This window comes from Dryobates pubescens, unplaced genomic scaffold (genome assembly GCF_014839835.1).
Source record: "Dryobates pubescens isolate bDryPub1 unplaced genomic scaffold, bDryPub1.pri scaffold_60_arrow_ctg1, whole genome shotgun sequence".
Lineage (NCBI taxonomy): Eukaryota > Metazoa > Chordata > Aves > Piciformes > Picidae > Dryobates > Dryobates pubescens.
In genome coordinates this window covers 9,913-22,549 of record NW_026530779.1, presented here as the reverse complement: position 1 = coordinate 22,549, position 12,637 = coordinate 9,913, and the positions used below count along the sequence as shown (strand labels likewise).

Below are 12,637 nucleotides of genomic sequence, written 5' to 3'. Positions count from 1 at the left end.
AGATTGTGCTGGGAGGGCATGAGGATGTGCAGTTTGTACTGGGATGGATGCATTCAGTACCAGGAATGGAGTCAGGGGATACATTCTGTGCTGGGATGGGACCCAGGCTGCAGGGCTAGAGGACAGTAGGATCTAGTTTGAACTGGGATGAGGCCACATCTGTAAAGGGAGGGGTTCAAGGAAACATGTTTGGACTGAGTCTATACTGGAAGGGGGTCAGGGTATCCAGTTTGGACTCGGAGTAGGTACAGTCTGTAATGGGGGGGGGGGTTGGGGGATGAAGGCATGAGGAGACATCCTGTTCTGATGGCAGTGCTGCTCTGGGGACAAGCTCTGTCCCACAAGCAGCCCTGGCCTGTCCCTGCCTGCAGTCCCAGCACTGCCACACAGCAGCACAGTGCCCAAGCTGCCAGAGCACTCAGGCCTTGCTCCAGCACAGAGGCTCAGCAGGAGAGGGTGGAAGGGAAGAAAGAGCACCTGAGGACAGCCCAAGCTCTGGGGCTCCCTGGCACTGCTGCTGTGCTGGGACTCTGCCCTTCCACCTCTGCACACAGGCACTACCCAGCAGCTCCACAAAAGCCTTGGAGGAAGCAACTGAGACAAGCAACTCTGGAGGATGGAATGCAGACAAACAGGGTACTTTATTGCTGAACACTAAGAGAGCACAGCTCCTCATGTCTGCAGCCTCTGGGTCACACCAGACAGGACAACACTGAACTAGAAATGGTCTGAAGAAAGACATTTGTGTGGGAACAACATTCTCACAAGGGGAACAGCACCAGCAGCAGCCAGAACTCCAGCAGCCAGGCTGGGTCTGCACTGAGTGACAAAAGAAATGCTCTGCAGGAGACCTCAGAGATTTTATTGCTTCTGAAAGCATCCAGGGATCAGTTTGCTCAGGGCAGCCTTCAGCTCCTGGTTCCTCAGGCTGTAGATGAGAGGGTTCACTGCTGGAGGCACCACTGAGTACAGAACTGAAACAACCAAGTTCTGGGATGGGGAAGAAAGAGAGGAGGGCTTCAGGTAGGCAATGGAGCCAGTGCTGGTAAACAGGGAGACCACAGCCAGGTGAGGGAGGCAGGTGGCAAAGGCTTTGTGGCGTCCCTGCTGAGAGGGGATCCTCAGCACTGCCCTGAAGATCTGCACATAGGACACCACAATCAACACAAAACAGACAAAGACTAAACAGAAAGTGACCACAAGGAGCCAAAGTTCCCTGAGGTAGGATGTGGAGCAGGAGAGATTGAGGATCTGGGGCACTTCACAGAAGAATTGGTTCACAGCATTGCCCTGGCAGAGGGGCAGGGAAAATGTATTGGCTGTGTGCAGCACAGCATAGAGAATGCCACAGGCCCAGACAGCTGCTGCCAGGTGGAGACAAACTCTGCTGCCCAGGAGGGTCTCATAGTGCAGGGGTCTGCAGATGGCAATGTAGCGATCATAGGACATGGTGGTGAGGAGAAAAAACTCTGTGCCAAGCAAAAAGAGGATAAAAAAGACCTGAGCTGCACATCCTGCATAGGAGATGTCCCTGGTGTCCCACAGGGAATTAGTCATGGATTTGGGCACAGTGGTGGAGATGGCACCCAGGTCAAGGAAGGAGAGGTTGAGGAGGAAGAAGTACATGGGGGTGTGGAGGTGGTGGTCCCAGGCTATGGTGGCGATGATGAGGCCATTGCCCAGCAGGGCAGCCAGGTAGATGGCCAGGAAGAGGCAGAAGTGCAGGAGCTGCAGCTGCCTTGTGCCTGGGAATGGCAGGAGGAGGAAGTGGGTGAAGGAGCTGCTGTTGGCCATCTGCTGCCTCTGGCCATGGAAACCTGTCCAAGGACAAAAAAGGCATCGACAAGTTAGAGCACACTTCTCTCAGCCTCATTGTAACCCCTGTCCCTGAGCTGCATGAGGAATGGATCAGCTTAGTCCTATCACTACTAACCCATGGCAGAATTCATCACAGCTTCAATTGCAGCAGAGACACAGAACTGCCATGAAGATTCCTCTGGAGTCAGAACAGAAAATGACCAACAGCCCAATCCCAGGGAACAAGAGTCCCATTGTGGTGGGTTGAAATTTCCCCCCAGCATTAGCTTTGCCAGAGCAGCTCAGTTAGAAGCAAATGAAGCTGTATTGACAAGCAAGAGCTACACTCTACAATGGAATGCAATGAACAGGTACAGAACATACAGGAGTGACAGTATGAGACAGGTATTTCCTCTCCCCCTAACCCCTAACCCCTGTTCCAAGAGACAAAGGAGGAGTGGAGAGAGAAATCAGTGGGTTAGACTTAGCCAAGGGTAGCCAAAGCAGGTGATCTCTCCCCAGCAAAGCAAAACAGCTGAGATCAGAGGAGAAGAGAGAGAATTGTTATGGTACAGCTCCTCTGACTCCAGATATTTATCCAATCAATTTGTTTAGAATAATCTTTTCTTTTCCTTTTCACACCCAAGAGTGATCTATTTATTTTGTTTCTACTTTTCTGCTCAAAATGTGTCACTAAATTTTAAAGGCACAGCCTAAAACCACCACACCCATGGAGAGGTGGAGAAACAGGGAGCAGGCCTGCAGTGCTGCAGAGAAGTGAAGGGAAGAGAGAAAGGCAGAGGGGTTGGGAGTGAAGCTGTCTCCTTACCCAGCTCTGCTCACTGCTGCTTACAGGATGGAGCTGAAGGTCGTTGGTCATCCTTCTGTGTGCACACTCCAGGAGCCTTCAGCTGAGCATCAGCTGCCAAGATGGAGATGCCTCCAGGAGATACAGCTGCAGTGTCCTGCACCCACAGCCTCCCTGTGTCAATGACTGCAGTGACTTCTCCTTCAGTGAGCTCTCATCATCCTCCAAGTCCTGTCCACCTTGAAGCTCTCTCTGCCTTCCTGATCTTCCTGAGATCCTCTGGCAGTGTCCTCAGCCCTGCTCTGTTGTGCAGAGGAGCTGCTCCTGGCCAGAGCTGTCTCCTGCAGGGCTGCCTGCTTGCCAGCATCAGCCTTCCAGCCCAGGAGTCTGGCCCAATAGGGCAGCAGAAGACCAGCCCAAGGTCTTTTAATAACTCCTCTGGTACCTTTAGGCTCCCTGTAAACCTCAGAGACTGAGAAGCTGATGAAACCTCTGCAGAAGTCAAAGTCAGAGTCAAACTCTGAAGTTTTTCTACTGTTACTGGGTCCCAGTGAAGCATACTGGGAAAGGGTCCCCAGGGTCTGGTTAGAGCAGAAAGAGACAGTGGATGCAAGGGAAGCTTTACTGGAGGCACTGAAGCATCTCCAGGCTGTGGTGAGAGCAGAGAACTGAGGCAGTGCTGACAGGTCAGGACAAGCAGCTCAAGGTGGCTCTGCTGCTGAGGAAACCTGGAGGGGTTTCATTGATGCAAAGGGCCAAGCCCTGACCCCCAGCCCCTGGCAAGGCAGATCCTGTCTCTCGCCTGTGGCTCTGGGCTCTGTGAGGATGAGCAGTGGCCAGGGCAGGACCTTGACAGGATTGCTGTGGTTTGCTTGCAAAGAGACAACTCCTGCTGAAAAGGAATGAAATGTACCTTTAAAAATATTTTTTATCAGATGCTTTGTGCAATAAAAACCTCTCCAATTAGCTGCAGAAACCTTGGCAATAATGAGAGGTTCAGCAGTATTTAATGAGCCCCATGGAGTATTTGGGGCTGATTACATCATCCTCAGGTACTGCCAGGAGACTCTGCCAAGGTACTGCCAAGAAGCCTCTCAACAAGTCCAAGGCAGAAGCAAACTCCAAAGTACCTTGAAGCACTGATTGGCCTCACTGAGGCTTGTTACTGACAAAGGCTCCCCAGGGACTCCTTAGAGCAGCTTGTTAGAGGCCAGGATTGCAGGGAGACAAAGGCAAAGTACAGGGCAGAAAAACTTGCCTTTGGTCTAGGAAGCAGAAAGACCAAGCCCTGACCACTGCCCTTGGAATAGTAATGCCTGAAAACCTCAAAGCAAAGTTTTTCCTCACAGGCCTTGGTGGCAGAGTCAACTGGCACAGCCAAGGGGAAAAATACCTTCGTCCTGTTGGGCCTCTCATCCTTGCCAGAGCCCTTGGCCATCCCTACAGCAGCCTCTCCTCCACTGTCCCATGCCTGCAGCTCTTTCCCTTCAGGCTGCTGACACCAATCTTGCTTCCCCAGCCAGGTCTCCCCTTGCCATTTCCATCCCTTCCCTGATCTGTCTCAGCTCTCCCTGCCATTTCCTGACACCTCTGGATGGCCTCATGCATAGCAGCTCTGCCCTTTGAGGGACATTTCTTTGGCGTCCTCTCTGGTATGAACCTTCCAAATTGTACTTTGTGAAGGTTTGGGATAAGTCTGAACACAGCTGGTGACCAAACCAATGTCTTGTGACAAACCCAAGAGATTCTAAAACAGGCAGTGAAAGGTGAGGAGAACTTCTCCTGGCTAGCTGATGGAAGGGAAAACTCAAGGTTCTCCAAACAAACAACAGGAAGAAGTGATCCAGAGAACTGGAAAAACTCAACAGCTAAGGCTATGCAGTGCTGGTGGCCAAGGAAAAGGATGACACCAAGATGTGCTCAAGCACCAGCCAGCAGCAGAGGCCACTTGATTCATACACATCATGGCTTATATCTTTTTCTTTCTGTGTCCATGTGCCCTTTGTACTCAAGTGATTGGTTTAGGCTTGGTGTCCAGGCACCTCTCTCCCCCTTTTGGTAGCCTGGGGAGTTCTCTCTGTTTCTTCCTTTGTTGTTCACAGATCTTCATTCCTGGAGCTGTTTACATTCCTGATTCAAGGGCAGAACTCTGCTTAGTTCAAGGTTAAAGCTGCCCTGGCCACCTGCTTTATCTACAATTCCTCCTTCCTGCCCAGGGCTCATTATCCTCTGCAGGGCCCTTTGCAGACATGAGAATGAACAGGGCACTGCCAACTCCAGGATTAATCCAATCAGCAATATTCACAACCCAGTTTGTAATACTCTTATGTCTATGTTTGGAATGATCACTTCAGTGTGTACAGCACAGACCATCACATTCTGTCCAGCCCTGACCGGGAGCTGGGAACAAAGAACAGCAGCAGCTCGATTTTGCAGCCTGGCAGGGCTGACACTCTCCACATCAGTGGCTAATTCAAGCAACACTTTTGATGTTTCCTTGTCTTGTTTTGCAATCCAAGATGCCAGTTCCCTTAGCTGAGCTGGTGCTTTGCTGTAGCAATTTGAAGCAAGATTATCCTGGCTGCTATGTGTTCAACTTTGTTCTACAAACCTCCATGATCATCTCATTCAGCTGTTAGGCTAAGCCTGCATGGCTTTAAGGCAAAGGGAGTGTGATTAAAGATCATAGTACTGTATCAGCTCCAGATCTCTGCTGCAGGTACACACAGATTTCTGCTTGTAAGGTCCCTGAAATATCTAATTCCTGAGGCTCTAATGGGGCAGAGAGCAAATTATGATCCCACATGTCCTGATGCTCAAAACACCTTACTGGTGTGCTACAATTGAATTTTGACAGGCATTTAAATTCCAGGTTTGATTTAATGCATGCAGCAGAGCAGGGAAGTCATTGTGCCCCTGTACTCTGCACTGGTTAGGCCACACCTTGAGAACTGTGTCCACTTCTGAGCCCCTCAATTTAAGAAGGATATCAAGACACTTGAACATGTCCAGAGAAGAGCAACAAGGCTGGGGAGAGGCCTTGAGCACAAGCCCTATGAGGAGAGGCTGAGGGAGCTGGGATTGTTTAGCCTGGAGAAGAGGAGGCTCAGGGGTGACCTCATTGCTCTCTACAACTACCTGAAGGGTGGTTGTAGCCAGGAAGGGGTTGGTCTCTTCTTTTAGGCAACCAGCACCAGAACAAGAGGACACAGTCTCAAGCTGTGCCAGGGGAAGTTTAGGCTCGAGGTGAGGAGAAAGTTCTTCACAGAGAGAGTTGTTTGGCATTGGAATCTGCTGCCCAGGGAGGTGGTGGAGTCCCCATTCCTGGAGATGTTCAAGAGGAGACTGGATGTGGCACTTGGTGCTATGGTCTAGTCATGAGGTCTGTGGTGACAGGTTGGACTCTTTGAGGTCTCTTCCAACCTTGGTGATACTGTGAGCTATACTCTGAGCTTCCTCTAATACCGACAGAGACAGCTGGGATTCAGAAGACGAAAACACCGATGTTGAGAAACCAGACAGCACCAACTTTGTTCTACAGCTCCTCTTAGGAAAAATTGAGTGCTTGGAGGCTCATGGTTACGGCATTTTTATGACCGCACCCTTCCCGTGAGCCCCGGCAGTCCCCACGAGCCCCGCCGGCCCCCATGTGCCCCGGTGGCCCTCGTGAGCCCCGGCAGCCCCAACTGCCCCAACCGAGACAGCACCGATCAATGCACCACCGTCACCAGCAGCACCGACTGTAGCGGTGGCCCCAGCGGCCCCTGCAGCTGCCCCCATGGCAGCAGCCACAGCAACAGCCCCAGTGGCCCCGGTGGCTATCTCCATGGTGGTGGCCCCAGTGGCCCCAGCGGTGCCCGCCCCCCCAGCAGCTCCAGCTGTGCTACCCTCCCTGCCTCTCAGATCCCAGGCATTCTCAGCAGACGATATCACTGCGATGGAGGCTAAAATCGAGTTCTGAAGGGACTATAGTGGAAGGGATTGGGAGGTGGGAGGGATGGGGAACTTCTACCCTGAGCTTGTGGAAAGGTATTGTGAGAAATGCAGTAATAGATGGAGAATCTGTAGATTTTCCTGTACATGCATCTCCTGTGGTATTAGAAGGTCAACAAAGAATATGGCAATCTCTAGATTAGAAAATGTTAAAAGAAGCTAAACAAGCCATAGCTACCTATGGGTTAAAGTCAGGATACACAACTGCAGTGGACGCCACTCTTGAGTCCACAAATGTTGTTGTTGAGTCTGATCAGCACGGGCTTCTACCCTGTGCTCTGTTAATGGGCAGATGGCCTACCTCTAGACAGGGCATCTTTATAGCTCTCAGTTTAATAGATTATGAACATGACTGGCTTATAAAAGTTATGCTCTATATCATTACCTCTCCTGTTAGCACTCTTAGAATACATAGAATACATAGAATAAACCAGGTTGGAAGAGACCTTCAAGATCATCGTGTCCAACCCATCAACCAATCCAACACCATCCAAACATCTAACCCACGGCACCAAGCAACCCATCAAGTCTTCTCCTGAAAACCTCTAATGATGGAGACTCCACCACCTCCCCAGGCAGCCCATTCCAATGGGCAATCACTCTTTCTGCATAGAACTTTTTCCTAACATCTAGCCTGAACGTCCCCTGGTGCAGCCTGAGACTGTGTCCTCTTGTTCTGGTCCTGGCCGCCTGGGAGAAGAGACCAACATCCGTCTGTCTACAACCTCCCTTCAGGTAGTTGTAGAGAGTAATAAGGTCACCCCTGAGTCTCCTCTTCTCCAGGCTAAAGTCTCTTGTTGAGACCAAAGTTGCTCAGCTAATACCATTTGAGTCCTGAGTGCCTAAGGCTTCTAACAAGATTTGAGGACAAGGAGGCTTTGGTTCCACCAGTATGCCTAATATCTTATTGGCCCTAGAAATCCAAAAGGGAAAACCAGAAAAGATTGTAACTATCAGACACCCTTATGGACAAACTATACAACTTTCAATGATTGTGGATACTGGAGAGCATGTCAGTATTATACCTTGCTATAAGTGGAATGGTCACTAGCCATTGCTGATGGCAAATTCTGGAGTCATGGCTTTAAAAGGTATCTGAACAACCTGGGTCAGCGAAGAACCAGTGTAATTAGCTTTTAAAGAGGGCTAATCAATCACTGTAAGACCGTGCCTGTTAACCCTTCCAGTTGCTCTATTGGGCTGAGATGCCTTAAGTTAGCTAGGAGCAAAACTCTTTACTGATCTTTTTCTGTAGCAGCTACAGTTCAGCAACCAACCTTCAAATTAAAATGGAAAACAGATAATCCACTATGGGTGGAGCAATGGTAGCTGAGACAAGATAGGCTGCAAGTCGTTAAGACCCTACTGCAGAAACAATTGCAATTAGGGCATACCTTGCTAGTCAGCCTCACACTGCCCCCTCTTCCTCTGGTAAGACTCCAGTCTACCAAAGCTCTGTTCTGATTTAAAGCAACAGTGCTAATTTCATCATTTCTGATTGTAATGTCTCTCAGAGATTTGTTAGAGCTTTGCTAAGTCTTCCTAGTTAGCATAATGAATGGTAAGTATTTGGTATTTACAGGTACTTAGTAGATAGCAATTGCAGTAAGGTGTACATATGTACTTAGTAATGAGTTCACATTGTACATTCTTTTGGTTCAAACGTTCTTAATTGTGTGCCTTTCAAAGGAGCTCCATGTAATATAGTTAATGTTTGTAGTAAATAGGTATTAGTTTTTAAAAGTATTCCTTAGCTAATGTAACATCTTTCTATTTCCTTCCTAGACATTGGCTAGAAAAAATAAAAATTATTAAAAAATAGTAAAAAAGAAACAAGTAAAAAAATTTTTAAAACTACAAATATATGTAACAAAACAAAACCAAAAAAATTACAACTTCGATATAACAAGTACAAAACCCCCAAAATAACAAAAAAATTTAGATACAAAAAATAGAGTACAAAATAACAAAAAATAATAATAGAGAAAAATTAAAAACAAACAAAAATTTTAAATAAAAACAATTTAACAAAATAATAGTTAAAAAAAAGCAGCAATAAAAAAAGACAATAAGCACAAAAATTAACAAACTGAAAAACCATAAGGATTACTAACAAAAAATAAAAAAAAAGATTATCAAGAATACTAGATTAAAGCAAACAAAAAAAATTCAAGAAAATTAAAATGAAAAATAATCATTAAAAAGAATTAATAACAAAGAAGGTTAAAAAATAAAAAAGCAAAAATCAAAATTAAAATAGAAAATAGTTGAAATAAAACAAACATGCAAAAATTAAAAAATAATTAAAGTAAAAAAGATAAGATTAAAAAAATTAGAATAAAAAATCTTAAAATTACAAACAATTAAAAAAATTAAAACAATAAAACAAATTAAAAAATGACAAAAACCTAAATTGAAAACAACAATATAAACTAAAGAAAAATAAAATACAAAAATAACGAAAAATGAAAAAAGTTAGATTAAAATTAACAAAACCAAATCAAACCCCTATAAAAATAATTTTAAAAAATTTTAAAATTTCACAAAAAAATAAAAATAATTTTTAAAATTAATAAATTCAGAATAAAATAAAAATAAAACAACCAAAATTAGCATTTTAAAAAACTTATAAAAAATAAAATTTAAAAAGATGAAAAAATAGATTACAAAAAATAAAATAAAATAACAGAAAAGAGAAAAAAATAAAAAATGAAATAAAAAAATAAAAAATGAATTAAAGAAATTAGAGAAAAAAACCATTATTTGCAGGGGTGGCTCCCATTCCCAAGATGGCGACCGGTAGTGAGGCAAGGTCATTTCCATCCGCCATGACAGGACCGGAAGGGGCCCCCACGGCGGCTGGTTTAGATCAGGACCTGTCAGCTTCTATCAGGATGGCTGTAAATTCAAACACAGCTCCAGTTAAACAAGTAGCAGTCTTAAAGACCAGAGGTGGAAAAGCCAAAGCTGATCCAGGAGCTAGTGGAGCTAATGGAGGAGAAGAGCAGGAGACTGATCCCGGTGAGGGAACCTCTGCTAGACAGACTGATCCCGGTGAGGGAACCTCTACTAAACAGGCTGATCCTGGTGAGGGAACCTCTGCCAGGAAAGGGCCTGCTGGAGATGAACAGAAGGTTCGTCTTAGAGATATAGCTGAGTTATTGAGATCATCACAGGATGGAGATGCAGCTAAGACAGCAGCTGGCAGTGGTGCTTCTCAGCTTAAAGAGATCCTTAGGAGAGTGACAGCAGGATTATGGGGACAAAACGTTCAGGAAGATGTGATAGATGAAGAAGAGGATGACCTGCAGAGCTGCTCGTCACCAAGGGAGGAGATTCGCAATGTCCGCAAAGATTACCTCAGAGCAGATAAGGAACCCATCCTATCTTGGCTTGCTAGGTGTTATGATACAGGTGCTCCAGCTCTAATAGTTGGAGACAAGTCAGCAGCTCAGCTAGGAACTCTCTCAAATGATAATGGAATAGATAGACATCTAGCCAGGATTCTCGGTAAGGTTAATCTGTGGATACGCCTTTTAATGGCAGTTTCCCTGAGATACCCTTCCCGAGATGATCTTCCATGGAATCCTAAGCCCTGGACTACCATAGATGAGGGAATTAAGCGTCTGAGAGAGTTTGCCATTAGAGAGATACTCTATGGTGACCATGATACTCTGAATCCTGACGATATTCCTGTGGGAAATGGTCGTGCTAAAAAGCTCATCAAACTTGCTCCTTCCAATTATGCAAACATTCTGGCAAGTAGAATTGTGGCAAGAAATTATGGTGGAGATCCTCCTACGGTTGGCCAATTCACTGATCAACTAAGACAATTGGATGATAGCATGACACATGTTTCTTTGGTTTCAGCCATTAAAACTCTGTCTAGTGAGATGAAGGATTGCATGAGAGAGCTGAAGGATGAAATCAAAGATTCCATATCCCAATTGGCACAAAGAGATAATTCCAGTTCTTCCTCCAGGTGGGTGCAGGTTTCAGCTATGAGGAATAGATGTCCTCCAAGGAGGTCATTCCAAAACAGGCCAAACCAAAACAGACCACCAAGGCAATCACGTAGGACCATTTGGATAACTCTACGTGATCAGTTTGGTGAGAACATGAACAGGTGGGATGGCCAACCAACTTCTAATCTTTTCAGGAGATTGAGGGAACTGCAAAGTGGCAGAACCCAGGGTAGCAATACCAGAAGGGTAGCTGTTACTTCCACAGTTCCCCAGGACAACAATGACAGCTCCAACAGTGGCTCCAGTTCTAACACTGCACAGTGTGCTTGTTGCACCTGTGGAAATGTTCCCCATAATTAGGGGTGCCCTTCCTCCCGCCAGGGAGAGGAGAGGGATAATGGAGATAACAGAATCTGTTGGGATGTGTACATCCAGTGGCCTGGCACTTCACACTTTCGGAAGTACAGGGCCTTGGTTGACACAGGAGCTCAGTGCACCATATTGCCATCAAATTATCAGGGATCAGAGTCTATAACTATTCTGGGAGTCACTGGTGGATCTCAAGAGTTAAGTAAGGTAGAGGTTAATATAAGTTTAACTGGTAAACAGTAGAAGAAGCATACAGTTGTGACCGGACCTGATGCACCTTGTATTTTGGGAATTGATTTTCTGAGAGAAGGGCGTTTCAAGGACCCTAAAGGTTACAAATGGGCTTTTGGAGTAGCTTCTGTGGAAATTGATGGGCAAAAGCTGAAGCTGTCTGCTAGACCTGAACTTTCTGATGAATCTGCAGTTGTGGGACAACACAAGATTCAGGACATTAAGTTGCCGGTTGCTTCTCGGACTGTGCATCACAGACAATACAGAACCAACCCTGACTCTTTGTTGCCCATTCAGAATCTGATTCGTCAGTTGGAGAGTCAGAAAGTCATCAGCAAAACTCATTCACCTTTCAACAGTCCAGTGTGGCCTGTGTGAAAGCCGAATGGAGACTGGGATAGGACAAGGGGCAATGGATGGAAACTGCAGCACAGGAAGTTCCACTTCAACAGAAGGAAGAACTTCTTTACTGTAAGGGTGACAGAGCCCTGGAACAGGCTGCCCAGAGAGGTTGTGGAGTCTCCTTCTCTGGAGACTTTTCAGCCCTGTCTGGATGTGTTCCTGTGAGACCTGCACTGGATTCTATGGTTCTGTTCTGGCAGAGGGACTCAGAGATCTCCAGAGGTCCCTTCCAACCCCCAACCTCCTGTCACCTGTGACCCTGTGAACTGTCACAGGGCTCTGAATCCAAAGGAGATCCCAGTAGGAAATACCAAGGTTCCAGCCACAAATCATGAAGTCTGTCTGAGCTTCATCTTCAAGGATCCTTCTGAAGTCACCTTCCACTGCCCCCTTGGGCTCTTTTGGGCTCTCAGCTAATGCATCCATGTGGCAAGTCCAGCTGCCTTCAAAGCAGTGGAAGTTGTTCACAGAAGCTGAGAGGCTCTTTCCATTTTGCTTGGAGGGGCTCCTGATTGTCCTGGGTTGAGTTGACTCTGCTGCTGTTATCCAGACCATGCTGCAGCCATGCCAGCCTCAGAAATGAAAGTGCTGGCTGGAGCAAAGGATGATGGGGCTTGAAGTTCAGGTTGCAACATGGGAGGCTCCCTGTTCCAGTTGCTGCTTCTGGGTTCTGGGGTTTTTTGGGTGTTGGCTGCCCTGCTGCTATGGCAGTGGGACAGGGAGGGATAGGGGACCAGCTCCCTGCTTTGGGCTTTTGCCTTGCTTGCTGCTGCTTGCTGCTGCTTTCCACTGTGCCTGTTCTGCACACAGGCTGAGGTCACTGTACTTTTGTATTCTGATGATCTGATTTGCTCAGGAAACTCTTCTCTCATTTGTTTATGTATCAACACAAAGAGCTTTTGTGTGATGTTCTTTCCCACTCAGTTCTGTGTTGGGGGAGGCAGAGAGGTTAAGCTGCTGGCTCAGCTTAACCCAGTACATTCCTTTTCTGGAGCCCAGTGTGGGGCAGGAAAGCAGCTGCCTTAATGAGGACAGATTTTGGCAGGAGACAAAAGGATTGTGGTAACAAAAA

General features: G+C 46.6%; 1 pseudogene; it reads right to left on the bottom strand.

Annotated features, from left to right (window-relative positions):
• Nucleotides 1-861: 861 nt before the first annotated feature.
• LOC128899771 (olfactory receptor 14A16-like) lies at nucleotides 862-1,840 on the bottom strand (annotated as a pseudogene).
• Nucleotides 1,841-12,637: the final 10,797 nt, after the last annotated feature.